Source organism: Mastigoproctus giganteus, chromosome 6 (assembly GCF_048544385.1).
Source record: "Mastigoproctus giganteus isolate SK-2022 chromosome 6, ASM4854438v1, whole genome shotgun sequence".
Lineage (NCBI taxonomy): Eukaryota > Metazoa > Arthropoda > Arachnida > Uropygi > Thelyphonidae > Mastigoproctus > Mastigoproctus giganteus.
In genome coordinates, this window is record NC_143580.1 from 136,706,552 (window position 1) to 136,716,464 (window position 9,913).

The 9,913-nt window shown below is 38.1% G+C and overlaps 1 protein-coding gene across 1 annotated transcript in view; it reads right to left on the reverse strand.

Moving 5' to 3' along the window:
- The window catches only part of LOC150084603 (delta(14)-sterol reductase TM7SF2-like), a 152,102-nt gene extending 142,891 nt beyond the window's left edge, over positions 1-9,211 (reverse strand). The window contains exon 1 of the mRNA XM_090376303.1: positions 9,115-9,211. The gene's annotated coding sequence lies outside the window, so the exon portion shown is untranslated. The remainder of the gene's footprint in view (positions 1-9,114) is intronic.
- Between the last annotated feature and the right edge of the window lie 702 nt (positions 9,212-9,913).

Here is a 9,913-nt window from a genome sequence, read left to right on the forward strand (position 1 = left end):
ATCAGATCAAGAGTATTGCTCCCTCTTGTTGCCTCACGAACATGCTGATGTAGAAAACAATCATCCAATAAATCCACAAAAGCCTTGCTAGTGTGCGAGTGACCAACCCACAAATTCCAGTCAATATCTGGGAAATTAAAATCCCCCATTATAAGACTCTCTGATTTACTGGCCCACTCTATTTCCCTGTACAATATCTTATTATACTCATCAGAGTCATTAGGCCTATAGCACACTCCTACTCTCAATTTTGATTTCCCTATGCTTATGTCACACCAAACTGATTCGGCACTGCCCTGTCCATCGATGTCAACTGGCTTCACTTCCTTGGACTTTATGTGTTTCTTAATTAATAGCATAACCCCTCCTCCCCTCCTGTCCTGTCTATCCTTTCTATACACATTGTATTCCCCAAATTCCAGTTCCGCATTACTTATATCTGTGTGACACCACGTCTCTGATATCCCAACAATATCTGCCTTTGATGTTTTGAGCAATACCTCAAATTCATCAAATTTATTTACCAAACTCCTAGCATTGGTGTACACGCAGGTATACATGCACCTGTTTCTATTCTTTGCTACCCTAACGCAACCCATGTGTTTACTTGTACCGCAATGACTACCAGCAGTCTCTGAAATATCCTGCATCTTGTTTTTCAGACTTCTGCTCATATCAATAGAAGCAGTGCAAGAATCACTTCCACCTCTGCCAGTGGCTACTGTTAATCTATTAGTCCTTGTATCCCCCCCAACTAGCAGTTTTCCGACCCACCTAACACTGCCTCGACAGCATCAGCAAAAATTCTTGCACCCTTTCTATTTAAGTGTATCCCATCCCTGTAGAAGCAATCTCTCCTGTTAACAAGTACAGTCCAGGCTGAAAAAAATTCTACCCCTTGAGCCTTGCACAATCCCTCCAGGGCCGAATTGATCGACAAGGCTCTCATCATATACTCCCTCCTATCGTGTCTGGGCAGAATTGCAGACACTTTCAAGTTCAACCCTAATTCACGGCTTTTTTTCAGCAGTGACCTGTACTTGCTAAGTAATTCCGCCGGTCTCCTACTCTTAATATCATTCGTGCCAACGTGTACAACTATATCACCTTTTGTGCCCTTAAAAGATGATATCCGCTCTACAACGTCATCAACCTTTGCCCCTGGCAGACATACCCTGGTCCTATTCCACCTATCCTTTTTACAAAGCATGTTCCCCGTTTCCCTGACAATAGAGTCACCAACAACTACTAGTTCCTGTGGGACCAGCGCATTCTGCCTAGGGGGCTGCTTCTGTGTTGCCTGATGACCAAGTGCAAGCTCTGGCGTTGATGTGGGCAGCTGAGAGCTTGATGGGCCCCTCAATTTATTTCCTTCGAGGGCATCCACCCTGTCCTTCAAGCTCTCATAAAGGCCCATAACAACGCTGAGTTGTCGCCTGATTTCCTTGCACTCCTTACATCGTGCACACACAAAGACATCCCCCTTGGCAGTATCATGTCCCGTACCCAACTGCTCCGCAAACATAAAGCAAACAGTGCATTTTAATAGACTGTGATTCAGAGGGCAACTGGCCCCCTCAGTTCTCCCCTGAACCACAGCACTCCCATTAGCTTGAGCCTTTTGCTTTGCTGCTCTGGTTAGAGTCATGATTCCAATTTAATTCAATAAAATTAAAACAAAAATTAAATCCTTAAGTTATATTATATATATATATATATTGTTTTTTTTTTTTTTTTTTTTTTCGGTATCTAGTGTTCCCTTTATACAACTTCCGTATCACGTGTAGCACTCTAGTTATGTATTAATTATTTGTTACGATTAAGTCGTTATATATATTTATAGAGTTAAAAATACAATTTAATTGACAATGAAGTTTATCAAGATTAATAGATTTACTGAATAATTGACAATATTATATTATGCACTATACTATACAAAGCTAATGCTATCGAATTCCGGATATGCTGTGTCGCGTTTCAGTAACGAGTGTTATCTACGAAGTCCCTTTATATAACTTCCGTATCAAGTTATGTATTAATTATTTATTTTTACTAATTATTTATGTTCCGTAACCTATGTGGTTATATGTATAGTTAAAAGTACAATTTAATTGCCAATGAAGTTCGACAAGATTAATAGATTTACTGATTAATGTTCACGTAACAATGGCGGCTGTATTTCATGCATATGGAGCTGCTTAACATGGCACATAGTTTAACAACGTAACATGTTAGTATATATATTGAGGTTGAAAGGCACAGGGAAATTGTGCCTGTCTAACCTCAAAATATACCCATTTACTAAATAATACATTAAATTTCTTTCCTTAAATTAATATTGTTATAATTAATTGCAAATCAATTACTTTTTATATTTAATAAAAAATATAATTTTAGTCTGGCTAGGCACTTGCCTACCCAGAGGGCATGTCCCTGCAGTGTGTATATATATATATACACAGATCTATCTATCCAATTATATTAAGTCTATAGCAAACATGTAAGCAAACCTTTAGCCATACTTATGAGAGCAGTGTTGGACTTATGAGAGCATTGATAGACTGGTGACGTGCAAATGTATCTCCCATTCACAAAGGAGGACCAAATGTTCAAATTACAGACCTGTTAGCTTGACTTCTGTTCTAAGGAAAATCACTGGTTAAAGAAGTAATGCAAGATGGCCGAGTAAAAAAAAGACAACGAGTAGTTATCAATGGGCAATGCTCTTCTTGGACTACTGTTATTCATAGAGTTCTCCTATTATATAAGGCATTGATTGAGCCACATCTTGAGTACTGCATAGAGGTCTAGAAGCTTTATTTTAGGAAGGATGTGGATCTGATGGAATGGATGTGGAAGACGGGCAATGAGACTAGTGAGGAGAACGAGTGTCTTGCCAAGAAAGGCTTCAGTTCTGCAAATTGCAGAATGTGGAGACTAGGAGACTTAACTGAGATGTTCAAAGCTTAAACAGAATGAGTAAGCTGAATGCTAATGGTATCTTTCTTCTTGCTCAGACAACATATGTGGATATGCAAATTCAAATTGAGGAAGAATAATTGCAGGATAGCTGTTGTTTGTTATTTGGTTTTTAGGAGCATTAGCAACTAAGGCCATATTGCTCCGGGAATATGTGGTGGTCATTCCCTTGACCTTTCCAAATTCTCTGTATTTGGTGGTGACAGGCTCAAACCCCAGTCTAATCAAGAAGCATGTGCAACGCACTGCTGCTCCTTCCCACCTGGCTACGGAGGTGCCTTTCGGGCAGGATATCTGTGCAGAAATTTTCCTCTAGCCAGTGGAATAACCTTCCATCTGGTGTTGTATAAGTGGGTAGTTTGAATAAATCAAGGAAGACAAATTATTGGTGAAAGAGGGGGGATGGGAAGGTGATGAAGTTTTTTTGTTTTTTTTTTTTTGGTTGCTGCTGTGTAATTTTGCTTTCTTGCATCATTTGTCACTATTAATAACACTATTCCAGTTTTGGTGGTCATATCATATCATGAAAGCCACAAAAAATATTCTATTTCAATACTGACACCTATGGTAAGTACAAAGGAGGTATCAAAAAAGTTTTCCCTGGCCATTTTCTATGAGTCCCAGGAGGCTGAGATTTGGAATGAATATTACAACTCTATGTAATCACTCCCAGAATGACACATTTTTCCCATCTTTTGTGGCACTTCTTTATGTTGCTTTTGCAGGTCTTACTTTGCCTTTGAAACATAAAGAAAAACATAAAATCAAAAGAAGTGCATCCAGTTGATATAGATGAACAGTGCACTGTTGAGTCAGTTTGGTGTGACATAAGCACTGCGAAAGCAAAAATAAGAGTAGGAGTGTGTTATAGGCCTATTGACTTTAATGAGTACAATGAACAATTGTACAGAGAAATAGAGTGGGCTAGTAAATCGGAATGTCTTATAATGGGGGATTTTAACTTCCCAGATATTGACTGGAACTTGTGGGTTGGGCACTCACACACTAGTCAGACTTTTGTGGATTTATTGGATGATTGTTTTCTGCAGCAGCATGTTCGAGAGGCAACCAGAGAAAGTAATACTCTTGATCTGGTTATCAGTAGTGATCATTCATGTATTAGGAATTTGTAGATAAAAGAACCACTAGGTGGCAGTGATCACAGTGTACTGACGTGGGATTTACTTAAAGATTTAATTACCATCAGGGGTAAAGGAAAGGGTTTTTGCTTCCGTAAAGGCGAGTACAGTGGTCTCCGACAGTTTTTAAATTCTGTACAGTGGGATCAACTGACGATGTTACCAACAGTAAATTCTAAGTGGGAAGCATTCAAGGAATTAATCATGGAAGCTACTAAAAGGTGCATACCTATTAAGAAATATTGTTCAAGGTTTAGGCCTAAATGGTTGTCAAATGAACTAATGAGACTCGTAACAGAGAAGAAAAATGCATGGGATGCATATAGATTATCAAGCGACTCAGAAGCCTATAGCAGATATAAGTTAATCTGTAATCAGGTCACAAAGGAGGTTCGGCAGGCGAAGGCAGATTACGAGAAATCCTTGGCAAAAGATGCTAAGAAAAACAGCAAGGATTTCTTTACTTATATAAACTCTAACAGGAAGGGGATGAATCTGATTGGTCCACTTGACATTGATGGTTCGACTGTTGATGATCCTTTCAGATAGCAAACAAACTGAATGAGTATTTTGCATCTACATTCACACGTGAGGAATTATTAAGGTTTGAAAATGGCAGAAGGTTATCAAATTGTAGCAAGATACTTAATGATTTTGTAATAACTGAGAGCAAAGTGGAAGAGAAATTGTTGAAGTTAAACGTAAGAAAAGCACCTGGGGTGGATGGGATCTATTCAGTTATATTAAAGGAGGCGGCAAAGCAACTAAGCAAACCCTTAGCCATAATTATGAGAGCATCCTTGGACTCAGGGGAGGTTCCCACGGACTGTAGATGTGCAAATGTATCCCCAATTCACAAAGAGGGATCGAAGGGTGACACGAGTAAATACAGACCAGTTAGTTTAACTTCTGTATCGGGTAAAATAATGGAGTCACTGGTTAAAGATGCATTGCAGGATCATCTAGACAAGACTGCAGCAATAATTCAGACACAGCATGGGTTTGTTAAGGGAAAGTCTTGTCTGACAAATTTGATAGGATATTATGATGTGGTTACAAAGGAACTGGATGTGAAAAATAATTTTGATATCATATATTTGGATTTCAGGAAAGCTTTTGACACTGTTGCGCATGGAAGACTATTGTACAAATTGGAGCAGAATGGTATTAAGGGTAAGTTGCTACAATGGATAAAAGGATGGTTAAGTGCTAGAAGACAGAGGGTGGTAATCAATGGGTGCTGCTCTTCTTGGACTAATGTTATTAGTGGAATCCCACAGGGTTCGGTGTTAGGTCCACTGTTGTTTTGTATATTTATCAATATTGATGAAGGTATATCGGGCTTAATGTCGAAGTTTGCAGATGATACAGAGGTTGGCAGGGTTGTTAATGACAGTAATGGCAGTGTGCTACTGCAACAGGATCTAGATAATTTGGGCAGATGGGCTAAGAAGTGGCAACTGACGTTTAACCTTGACAAATGCAAAGTACTACATATGGGTAGAAGTAACCCCAGAGAAACGTACCAACTGTGTGGTACTACACTTAAGGTGGTAGAAAATGAAAAAGACCTGGGAGTAATTGTGCAGGCAGATATGAAGTTTTCTGAGCAATGCAGACAGGCTGCCAGGGCAGGTCATGGGGTTTTGTCAATGATATATAGGAATTTTGCTAGCAGGGAAAAGGAGGTGATTATCCCTCTGTATAAGGCAATGGTTAGGCCACAGCTTGAGTACTGCGTACAGGTCTGGAGGCCTCATTTTAGGAAGGATGTAGATTTACTTGAGCGTGTACAGAGAAGGGCAACAAGATTGGTAAGGGGAATGAAGGGATCCTCTTACCAAGAGAGGCTTAAGTTCTGCAAATTGCAGTGGCCGGAGACTAGGTACCTGCGCGGTGATCTGATTGAGGTATATAAGGCCTTGAATGGGTTGAGCACGCTGAATTCTGATGGGATCCTTCCACTTGTTCAGATTACGAACCTAAGGGGGCATAAATTCAAATTAAGAAAGGACAGATGTAGAATAGATGTGCGGAAATTTTCCTTTAGCCAGCGGGTGGTTAATTGCTGGAACAAACTTCCATCTGTCGTTGTGGAAGTTGATAGGTTGAATAAATTTAAGGAGGAACTGGACAGGCATTTGGAGGGAATGGTGTGATTTTTTTTTTTTTGGCTGATGCTGCATAAGCTCATACATTTGCTTTCTTGCATCACATGCCACTACTACTACTACTACTACTACATGCTTCTGTTACAGACTTACTATTGCATTGCCAAAAAATGCTCTCCAGGTAAAAATGACTCATAGAAAATGGTCAGGGAAAACTTTTTTGATACCCCCCTTTGTACTTACCATAGGTGTCAGTATTGAAATAGAATATTTTTTGTGGCTTTCATGATATAATATGACCACTAAAAAATTCCAGGAGATTAGCAGTTGCAACAGCCATATGGGCTAGTGCATTGTCACGAAGCAACAGAATGCCTTTGCTGAGCATTCCACGACACTTTTCCACATGTAACTGCTTCAGTAAGTTGCTGTAGTAATGTGCATTAATAGTGGTACCCTTCTCCAGGCAATCTGTGGGAACAATACCCATCTAATCCAGGAAATTGATGGCAACACCTTCCCTGTAGATGGTTACACTGTGGCCTTTTTAGGAGTTGGTCATGATGGACGTTTCCATTGTTCTGAAACCTCTTGTTTCTGGACCAAAGTGATGTATTTGCGATTCATCCATTTTCACTAATAAGGGAAAAACAGGTCAGGATTTCTGTCACACACGACAACTTCACTGATTCAGCAGAGCAGGCCTGCCTGTTTTCTTCCCGAAGATGTTGAACAATTGCTAATATTATAAAAATCAAAACTACATCCTCCCATCAAACTGCTCACAAAAACCATATCAAGTGTGACCAAAATTTCTCTAAAAATCTATTCTGTTCAAAAGGAAGTAATCAGATTATTCAACAACCCTTCCCTTATGGCTCACTCCACTCCTTATCGTAGATATTTAGTTTTGGTCATGCTGTTTCTACATATATTTCTGTGCATTGTTCATTTGAACTTGCATCTATAAATTCACCAGCCTATTCCAACATGTACTATGCTATGATTAACACACAACATATGGAGTTCATCTATAAATTGACTGATGTATCTAGCACCTTCAATTGGTGGCTACAGTGGGTTTGTTCATTTAAGGATTTTATGGGCAACAGCATCTGAGGCTATAATGCACCAAGTCAATGGCTACTGTGGGACAAAATGTAATGTAAAAACAAATCATGCAAGAAGATATTTGATGACCTGGGTGCAGATCTGGCATACAATGTATGCAAAAATGTGATTACACTCACTTTACTTGCATTCTACAGCTTCTAACACAGTCTGGAAATATTGCTATAAAAGATGAGTGAATCTTCCTGAAAAAAAGGAAGTGATCTCCTCTGAAAGTGTCTGAATAGAAAGATATCCCTGGCCAGAGCAATTTTTTAGTTTTAAGTTTTGATTGAAATCTACAGGAAGGGAGAGGAAGCAAATCTCTCACAAAATCATTTAGCCTATTTTGTTTATTCATGCTGGAAAATATACTGATGACAAACATACTGCATTTAGAAAAAAAAAAATCAATAAAAAATAGATCAACTCCATGGTTTCTCTGTTCATGCAAAACCATGGAAACAGCTAAGGAAAAGATATAATAGAACTTGTTAAAAAGCATACTGTGTGTATGGAATGAAACTTATAAATGACACGCTTATTAAATGAAACTTATTAAATATGACAATTAATTATTCTCTACACGAAAAAGGCATAAAGAATAACACTTTTAGGCCTGTCTGCTTATATGCTAATTCCAAATTAAAAACTGTGCGTTTTCAGCAATTTCTCGATTGGTGATAATACTAAAAGGTAAAACTTAAAATAGGGTCCCCCTTCCAAAATAGCGGCAAGAAGGCAGTGATTGCATGCCTAACCCGCTATAGTTGGTGTTAGTTAGGGTGTTTATTTCCTCCCCCCCCCATTTTTTTTTTAAATCGGGAACTCGTTTTCCTATTTTAAAACAGCAGGAGGTGGGGGAATAAACACCCTAAGACTCAAGCAAACACCCTAAGACTGAAGCCGTGGGAAGGATGGAAGCACTGGAAGGGATACCCGTTTCTGAATCTCGACCAAAAATTAAATTATTGTGTATTTTATTCGAAAAGGAAAAAAGGCGTATGAAATCTTGCAAAAAATCTGTGCCGGCTTTTTGTGGTGTGTACAGTATTCGTGTTTCAAAAATTAAAAAAATTACATTTTCTTTTCAATTAGGGATGCACCACAATTTCAACAAATATGACTTATTATTTATTGTTATTATTTACTAATTAGCTCAAACAATTAAATGTGTAATTGACGACAGAAAGGAAAAGTGTTAAGATAAAAAATGCTCATAGTGAATGCAAAATTGTGCGAAGGAGACCACACAATTCTGTCCAGCAGAGCGCTCTGCAAAATATGTTTGTACCACGTGAAATGGATAGTTTCTACGTGATATTTTCACTACTGCCTTAAAATTGATATACATAAATTTAACAATGTGGCATTAAAAAGTATAAGATTCAAATAAGTTTCCGACAATAAAAGATGTTAAGTAATTTGACAGTTTCAATTTTTTTTTCTGGAATCCAAGGTGCACATCAGTTAGCGAGCTATCGAAACTCAGGGTAAAAGAAACATCTGAGTAACGCGCTATGTTACTCTGTGATAACACAGTACTTCCAACAAATTCGGGACTAAAACATTTTTTTTAAATCGTATTTAAATCCTATTTACTGGATTAAAGTGACAGCATAGATGAAATTCCAAATTACACTTATAAATTATGACGTTTCATTTCTAATTCGAATTACTACAATTATAAATTTAAACCTGATAATGTAACTGAATATTTAACTTAATAATTTTATTTTATTTTAACTTTTTTTCCTTTCATATCCTTTACTTACATGCCCTTTTTAACGAACCGTCTTTTAAATTAATGATACTTAAATATATATCGTACTATATGTCGTATTAGAAATCGGTTTCGAACAGAGTTAGTTTTCTGAACCTTTAACTTCACAAGGCGGGAAATATTCTTATTGGTTTGCGAGTTTCTCAAATGAAATGTAATTGGTTATCATTGTAAGAGTATGCTTATGCGCATTCGCAGAAAGTAGTGCTACTGTAATCATAGGTTAGCAGTAATGCTGTACATAAGCTATACGCAAATTTCACGATACTGTATTCTTAAATCCTGTATCAACAAATCTAAAGTTCGAAGTTCCTGTAACAGTAGAGAAGAGCCAAGGATTACGAAGACCGGATTCACTGAGGCAAAATGTCGAACATGCTCCAGGGCCTCACCAAATGAAAAAGACCAACTTCGAATCCCATCAATGGGGAAAACAAATTTTGAGCTTTTTTTATTTTTGAGAAAAGTGGCTGAGTTAGTCGATCTCAACACAGGGTTACAGATCCCCGGAAGCACGAAAATTTCGTCCAGCAACTAAACAAATCGATAACGAACACACGCAATTTACAAACACAATATAAAGACGCCACATTGACAGTGTCAGTGCCAGGCTATTTTGTGCCCTCGCCAAGGCTAACTACTTTCACCCCCACCCCACCAAACCCCCAAAAAAAAAAAAACATTTGCCAACTTCAATTTTCAAAAACAGATGTCTTGTAGAAAAAATGTTCAAAAATTTCTCATAATCTGCCTCTGCTGTCTAACTCAAAGCAACCTGGTTGTAGAATAGT